General features: G+C 32.8%; 1 long non-coding RNA gene across 3 annotated transcripts; it reads right to left on the bottom strand.

The window, feature by feature from the left end:
- Positions 1-1,257: 1,257 nt before the first annotated feature.
- Positions 1,258-6,768, bottom strand: LOC126700143 (uncharacterized). 3 transcript variants are annotated; one of them, XR_007647050.1, is made up of 3 exons: positions 6,398-6,768; positions 4,950-5,125; positions 1,258-2,782 (listed from the first exon to the last, which is right to left on the bottom strand). It is a non-coding gene; the product is annotated as an uncharacterized LOC126700143 (long non-coding RNA). The 3 variants fall into 3 exon arrangements; XR_007647049.1 differs by having other exon boundaries at positions 1,258-1,983; positions 2,165-2,782; positions 4,950-6,768; XR_007647048.1 differs by having other exon boundaries at positions 4,950-6,768.
- Positions 6,769-8,273: the final 1,505 nt, after the last annotated feature.

An 8,273-nucleotide genomic window follows, 5' to 3' on the forward strand; every position in this document is an offset into this window, starting at 1 on the left:
TATGAAAATGTTTAATCCCACATTGAAAAGGAGAGAGACTATTTTATTATTTTTAATTGTGGTGATTAATGGGCTAACATGAATTATCTCAGATATTAGGCTAGATACATGCGCCACTAGAGAAAAGCGAGATGGCTAACTTGTTTCCTGTATAAAACTATGAATAGGATCATCACATTATAAAACCTATCATTTTTAATTATTAGAAATGATAGATTAATATTACCATTAATATTATTAGTTTCACACCAAGTGTATAGTGTATAATAAATCATTTTTACATTTTTTTTTGTTTGGTGTTTAAGGAAAATTTTTTTTTTTTTGTTTTTTTTTTTTTTTTTTTTTTTTTTTTTTTTTTTAAATAGAAACAAGAAAAATGTCAAAAGTGCTACGATTTTTACTCCATCAAGCTTACAAATTAATGTGATAATATATGTGACTGATGGATTTTTTTTTATTTTTTATTTTTTATTTTTGAAAGAGTGATTGGTGAGCCACCTAATAAATAAATGTTTAAAATGTGTTTTGGTAATTAGTAATATGTCAATTTGTAAAATCTATGTAATAAAAATTGCAACATGCATCAAATTACTTTGCATTTCAAAAGTTGACATATTAATTTATATAACTAGTTTAGTAAAACTTTGTTTAGTAAAGTTTGTACTTTGCTATACCTAACATAAGTTCCACAAAGGATCTATTACCAAAAAAAAAAAAAAAAATTAAATAGATGAACATGATAATTATTGTTCTTAGTGCAATGTTAATAATATAATAAATAATTTTTTTGACTACTTTTTATTTGTTTAAAAGTCAAACACATCAATTTGTAAGGTTTAAATTTATAACATTATTGTAGGTTCCAGTTAACACCATGACTTTTGAGTGGAGTTTGTGGTGTACCTTTGTGTTAGAACCTTTTTCTTTCTCCCTTTTCTGTGTGTGTTTGTTTCTCAAAAAAAAAAAAAAAAAAAAAAAATCTAGTCATTATTTGTCATCAAATGAGAAATTTGAAGTTCGATCCTTGCTTATAACAAAAACCAATAGTTTCTTGGTCTAATAAAAAACAATCATATCAAGTGAATTCTCCACTAATTTAAAATACTGTCATATATATAATAATAATAAAAATTAACTATTTGGCATAAAATACTACGATCAAATACAAAGGTGCTAAAGCGGGAAGACACTGACAAATGTAATTACGAATTGGGTGTTTGTCCTTACTCTTACAGACACTTTTGTTGCAACCTCACAAAAAAATGGAACTGAGCATTCTTCTATCTTTTTTTGATAACTCATAATTTTTTACTATTACAAACAGAAACACTTAGAACATTGAGACTTCAGTTAGTCCACTACAAATCTACAACAAAGGCACCTGCCCTGACCAATACTTTAAAAGATCATCTCCATTTGAAACAGTATTACATCATCCCAACCCAGTTTTACATAGAGATGAGTCTTCGGACTAAACCACAGCATCAGATTGGTGTTAATCTTATCCAACATCTTCTTTAAAAAAAAAAAAAAAACCAATCACAAACCCAGCTACTAGCAAAACTTTTATGCAGAAGCCATGAATGATGGAATGTGGTACACTCCAGTTATAACAAATAACTCTCTTCACCATGATTTCCTTTGAACATCATTCTAAACTTGACATCCTTTCCCACTCTCTTCACTTTGATTTCCTATGTTTTGACCTCTCCATGAATGCTTGAGTTTCTCTGAGACCATAAGTGATAGACATTAGCGCACCAACCACTCTGCACAAGAAACTTCTAAGGCTCTTTCCTTTTATACTCGGCTACCCACGAGTGCCTATTGGACCCAAGCACCTGTCTGTCATATATCATGATAACATCTACTGACACTCGTCTGCCCCATTATCCTATGTATTTTCTGAGAAGTGTACTTAGCTGAAATTTCATCAGACAATGTCACAAAACCGAACCCCCTATGATACATTTTCCTTTCATCCTGAAGCAAAAAGAATTGTGATATTAGTTATGCCAATAACGTATGGGCAAAATCCAAAAAGGATCTAATAATTACTAGTACGTATTATATAACACAGAATATGCAATTATAGTACAAAATGAACTTACACGATGTGCAAATAACAACATGAAAAAACCATGCAATCAATTACAATTAGTACCAAGAAAAGCCTCTGAGCAGTTACTAATTTTCAATTCTCGTCCCAGGATGAATTTGGTAGAGCATCTCATCTGTTTCCAATTGGTATTACCTCTAAGTGTTCATCTGTGTTCATTTTCTCACCTGTAGTCATATCTCAAACATTTTAATTTCAGCCATTACTAGTGTTGCACAATATTGAATTTTTGCTATAAGGTGGTAAAAGTATCGCTCTGCAAGCAAGCCCATTTTAAAACCTTGAACAAACCCAAGCTGGTTCAACAATAAATTTATCACATGCTTCATAGCATTGGTTGAAGTGACTTAAATAATATTTTCATCCGCTAACCATCCACGCATTCTCAATTAAACTAGATAAAAATCAGCTACTTATACACATCCAAAACATGGTCAAACTAACTGAAATACGACTGCACATTATCAACAGTTGCTTCAATCGGAATACATCCTATGAAAAGCCTCTTTCCCCACTTAGCAGCTGAAATTGTCAAAGGCTTAACAGCACAGTCATCAGCAGAAGCAGAACAAACCACCATTTCTGCAGTCATCAGCAAGTCCTCTTTACGTCCACAAGATAATAGTCAATTCACAAGCATCTGACCAGTTACATGAGCATGATCTGCAGGAGAGGCAGAGTCAACAGCAATATGCACATCCCTCACCCAACCCCCCCCCCAAAAAAAAAAAAAAAAAACTGACAACTTGAGAGCCAATATATTAGCATAACATTGTAAATATTTTCTAATGTAGAACAAGGAAATCCATAATGACTGTAAGCATCTATTTGATGTCCTGCAAAATGGAGAACCAAACCAAAAATTAATATATAATATGTTCTAACTTAAATCTAAAGGGTACATTTTCCAGTGCAAGTTGAGATTCAGAGAACAGTATAAATCATGCACCTGAGGCCTATCAATAAAATTCCAAATTGGGACGTTGTCCCATAAAAGTTTCTGTGAACACTAGCATTGGGCCTAATATCACACAGATCATATACACAAGCAATATGCTTCTCTCAGTTGTTACTTCCTATGACCACTTAAAATGATGTGAAGGGCTGGCAATCACATAGTCTAATTTAAATTTATTTTCTGTCAGTGCCAATCTAATTCAACTATAATCTACAAACAACGATGGTCCCAAACCTCTTAAGCTGTCTATTACAATGTTTATCCAAAGGAATAGAAAATATATATATTTTAGCAATGTTAATCTATCAATTATTGAAGAGTGAATACCCATTTTGTGGTAAAATTTCCCTTTTTTTTTTTTTTTTTTTTTTTTTTTTTTTTTTTTTTAATTCTTGAATTTCAAATTTTAAATAATCAACTTGTTGGGCTATGTGGAGCCTGTTTTGTGTTCAATCAATTTGTGATCCGATTTGACTTGGATGCATTACGGTCTTAAATGAGATTTTTTGTGAGCCTTAGTTCATGGAGCAAAGGCCTAGGCCAGCAAGATCATTTGTGGCTTGTTTAGGACCCAGTGTTTGGGCTATATATTTTTTCCTTCAAAATTATGGGTGCCTACATCATTGTACTATAGCACCTCTGTATTTTTCTCCTTGACATAGTGAAAATCACAGCAACTTTGTGGATGTAGGTATATTGTCGAACCACATAAATCTTTGTGTAGTGTGGTTGTTCTTTTTTTCTCAATTTTCGCATCTTACAGGTTACGAGAATTAGGTTAAATTATCAACAAAACATCCGCATCCTACCAATAATCAATTGGTAAGGTAGAGAGCCTATGTCAATTTGACTTGCAAAAGACCACATATGATCTAAAATCAACTTTTGATGTCCTTAACAAAAGTGCACAGATCTAAAATCAAATCAAACTATAAATAATAGATCATGTAGGAAAGTATTCAACTATAGAAAATTTGATTGATAGGAAAATTAAAAAAGAAAAAAATGTTTTCTTTCTTTAAAGAGGAAGTTCTAATATGAGTGAAAGGATGGAAAAGTCATTACTCATCAAATCACAAAGACAATAAGAAATAAATGAGATATTTTACTTAAATTTAAGACGGGAGGAAGAGCACAGGAGTACTAAAGGCAATTGTGCAAGTAATGGAGAGGTTGTTTTCCCAAATCTTTAAGAATGGTATTAGTGGGGTTGTCTCAGTCTCTCAAGGTAAAATTCCTCATTAGAGTTTCTTGTTCTATTGGGTCATACCTCATAAATCATAATTATAATTTTTGCATTGTTCTTTCACAATTATCAATCATCATTTGATGAATGAAACCCCAATTAAAAGATAAAAGAGGCCACACAATCCTTTATTGCTTGCTAAAACACTACATATCACGTTGCTGTTAAAAGAAAAAGCCCAAATTTCTGCACTATCAAGGTTGGTCAATTTCTAGGAATTGAATCCTTGGTTCTAGGAATTGATGCTTTTGTATTATCTGGTAGTCTAGCCCTATTTTGATTTTGTATATATATTTCAAGGGTTCATGAGTTCATACTATAATTATGGTTCTGTTGATAAAATGCCAAACTCCCTTCCAAGGTGAACTTGAAGGACCTAAATTCAGAAAGCCCCTTCTTAAAATCTAGAATCACAATGAGAAATTGCGTAGATAAGCACTAAAAAGGAACAACCCTACACACTTCTCACGACCTACATACCTACAACCTCAGCCAAGCTAAAGAGCACATCACTTCATTATTGTGCAATGTACTAGCCATATAACCTACAAATATTGTCTCAAACTTAAATACAAGCTAAAACTGACTATCTAATTACAAAACCAACATGATAGATAGTAGCTTACCTGCTGAACTAGAGCCATCGTAGGGGCGAGAATGACACGTATGCTCTTTTGGGGCTTCCTTATCAAGTGACCCACCTCAATTATAAGCAATACATCAATTGGTCATCCCACAACCTGTCCCCAAATAAACAAAAATATTCTCCTCCACTGCTTTTTGGCATAGCCCCAACTGGTACCTTTAGAAAACATATATACAAAACAACAGAAACCACAATAAGGTCCTTTTTTTTTTGGAAAAATACATTTTATTTAAAGGAAAGAAATTGCCTGCAAAGCCAAACACAACTGGCTTGCTAGAGTTGCACTTATGTGTTATGAAAAGTTTCTATGAAAATTATAGGATTAGAAATATATATGTGTGTGTGTGTGAGAGAGAGAGAGAGAGTGTGTGTGTGTTTTGAAGGGAAACCAAAAAATGAAGAACTCAAGAAATAAGTCAGGAACCGCTATTTCAGCCCATATGATTCAAAACCTTTTTACCATTTTCACTTTAATTAACCTCAAGTTTCCTTGTAGCCAAATAGAAATAGCATCAACCCCACAGACACTCAAAGACAGTGTAGTAGTCGTTGTAGTAAGCACCGAACCCTGTGCTCTGGTGGTAGTATGATCATCTTTGCCATCCAGCATTGCATAGCCTATTTATCTACTATTGGTTTCTAAATGACAAATAGAATGATGAGAAGTTTCTAATTCCAAATTACACTACAAAAGAAAACAAAATTAACTAAATAAATAAATAAAATAAAAGTTTTTTAGGAGCACAACAATAAAGGCTATTCTGATCAGCAATAACACAATTAATGATATTTAATTGATAGAAGTTAATCCATCAACTACAATATTACAAGGAAAGATAATCCACACACAAACACACCAGGAGTTCTAGAAAAAAATTCATTTCTAGAATCAAATTGTTTAAGTTAAAAAAAATTATATTAAAGTTTCTTATGTTGGATCTAAAAAAACAACAACAGGGAGACTAAATTCAACTATTACAGGCCCAATTCTAGGGAAAACTCAACACAAAATCCGAAAACCAAAAGGCAAATTTCCAAAGCTTCGTACAACTGAAAGAAAAAAAATAATACATTGGGAAGAAAGGCAAATTTCCATTTTCAGATTTCAAAAAGGTTAATGTTGCGAAGAAAAACAAAATCACGTGCCTTTTTTTATAAGTCCAAAGAGAAGGAAACCTCTCTAGGAAAAAGGGTCCAAATATTCTACTTTTTGGGACCTAGAAAACAAGAAGGCCTGCACCAAAAGGAGCCTAATTTAACTATTACAGGCCTAATTTCAGGGCAAACTCACCACAAACTTTAAATACCTAAAGGCAAAATTTCCTCAGATTTCTAATCAAGAAAATAGAACAGCAAAATTTAACTACCTCAGAGATCATCAACAATATAATAGGAAAAAAAAAATTGATTAGGCTTCAGAATTTGTACCAGGGAGATTGATTACTAATAACATAACTGTAGCTTTTGAAGTGTTGAACAGCTTGAGAACAAAAAGAATAAGGAAATAGGGATAGGTGGTGTTGAAGCGTAATATGAGGAAGGCCTACAATTGGGTGGAATTGGGCTTTCTGGAGAAATTCATGCACAAGCTAGGTTTTGACAAAGTAGATAGAGCTCACTATGGAGTGTGTGAGCCCAAAGTATTTATACAACCATACTCATTGCTCCTATGTGTAGAAGGGGATGTCAGTCCTATTGAGGGAGGCAAAGACAGAGGAAAGGATTCATGATATCAATACATGCTAAGGTGGTTTGAGAATTTCACATCTTTTATTCACTGATGACAACCTAATATTTTGCCAAGATACAATTAATAAGTTCCAACACCTAGTGGATATCTCCGATTTCTATGAATAGTCCTTGGGCCGAAAGATAAAATAGAGATAAGCCCTCCCTATTCTTTAGAAGAATACTACAAATGATACCAAAAAGACATCCAACATGTTTAAGGAGCCCAAGTGGATATCTTGGCCTTCCAGTCATGTTGGGAAAAGCCACAAGAACCAGTTTTTTGTTTGTAGCATGTCACAAAGAAGAGCTGTAAAATCTTACCATTCTAATTAAAAAAAAAAAAAAAAACTCTTTTAAATAAATCTATTGACAGAAGACTAGCAGGTGGATGACATACCATTAACTTAAGAATAGCTCAAAAGTCACAATGGAAGCAGTGAAAGTAGAGGTAAAATTATTCTTGTTTCCCTTTTTCCCTAAGCATGGGATCAATAGATATCTTCAGTCTTTTAGGTTATAATTTTCGATTCCAACTTCTAGTTCAATTGGGTCTTATTACACCATTACAATTTTGCTTATTTCTTTCCCTAATATGAATTATAAAATAATAAATGAGACCCTAATTGTAACACAAAGAAGCCATGTACTGCCTTACTGTTTGCTAGAACTCTACATATCATCATGCTGTTATGACTTATGAGACAAAGCCCACACTTCTGCAATGCAAAGCTTGGGCAAATGCTAGCAATTGAAACCTTCAATGCAACTGCATTGATTCAATCAATCTGAAAGTGATGCACACCATATATATATATATATATATATATATAATATATAGGACAGCCACATCCATTCACCTAGATGGAATAGCATGACATCAGTTTCCTAGTGACAGACAAGTAAGATGATGAAAAGTTTTGAATTCCAAACCATCTACAAGAAATACCTTAGGCTTTATATTTCTTAATACAAAGAACATAAAAATAAAACAAGGGTTCTTTAATTAGATAGGTTGGTTCCCTTCCCCTTCTTTCTTAATACATTATTCTTATTCATTAAAAAATCAAAAATCAAAATGAATTAAATGGGGTGAGTTTTCTCTTTAAGGCATTTACTACATTTTTCCAATTCCAGTATTGTTGTAAAATCAAATGAAAAGAAGTAAATTTGGGCCATTTTTCACCAGAGAGGTCACCTTTTCTCAGGCCAGCCATGTGATTTCTTTTTCCTACTACATAAGTGGACAAAAAATGATGAGCATAATACCTGTTGCACATATCTTCTCCAATCCTAGCAATGCGACAATTTCTGCTCACCAATATTATTGAACTCAAACGAAAGCACATGCCAATGAATTTCAAAAAGAAATATATAGCTACAAAAAAAAGATCCCTAAAAGGGAGAAAGATATCAATGACTTACAAAAAATTCAGAGGAAAAAGATTATTAATTGTATAGATTCATCAAAGCACCACTTTCACTAGGATTTCTCTCCCTCTCAATCAAAGTTACATTGTCCTTCAGGTGCTTAAATTCCCAATCCAATTTCCCAAACGCAGAATGAATCTTTCAA

This window comes from Quercus robur, chromosome 9, assembly GCF_932294415.1.
Source record: "Quercus robur chromosome 9, dhQueRobu3.1, whole genome shotgun sequence".
In the NCBI taxonomy this organism is placed as follows: domain Eukaryota; kingdom Viridiplantae; phylum Streptophyta; class Magnoliopsida; order Fagales; family Fagaceae; genus Quercus; species Quercus robur.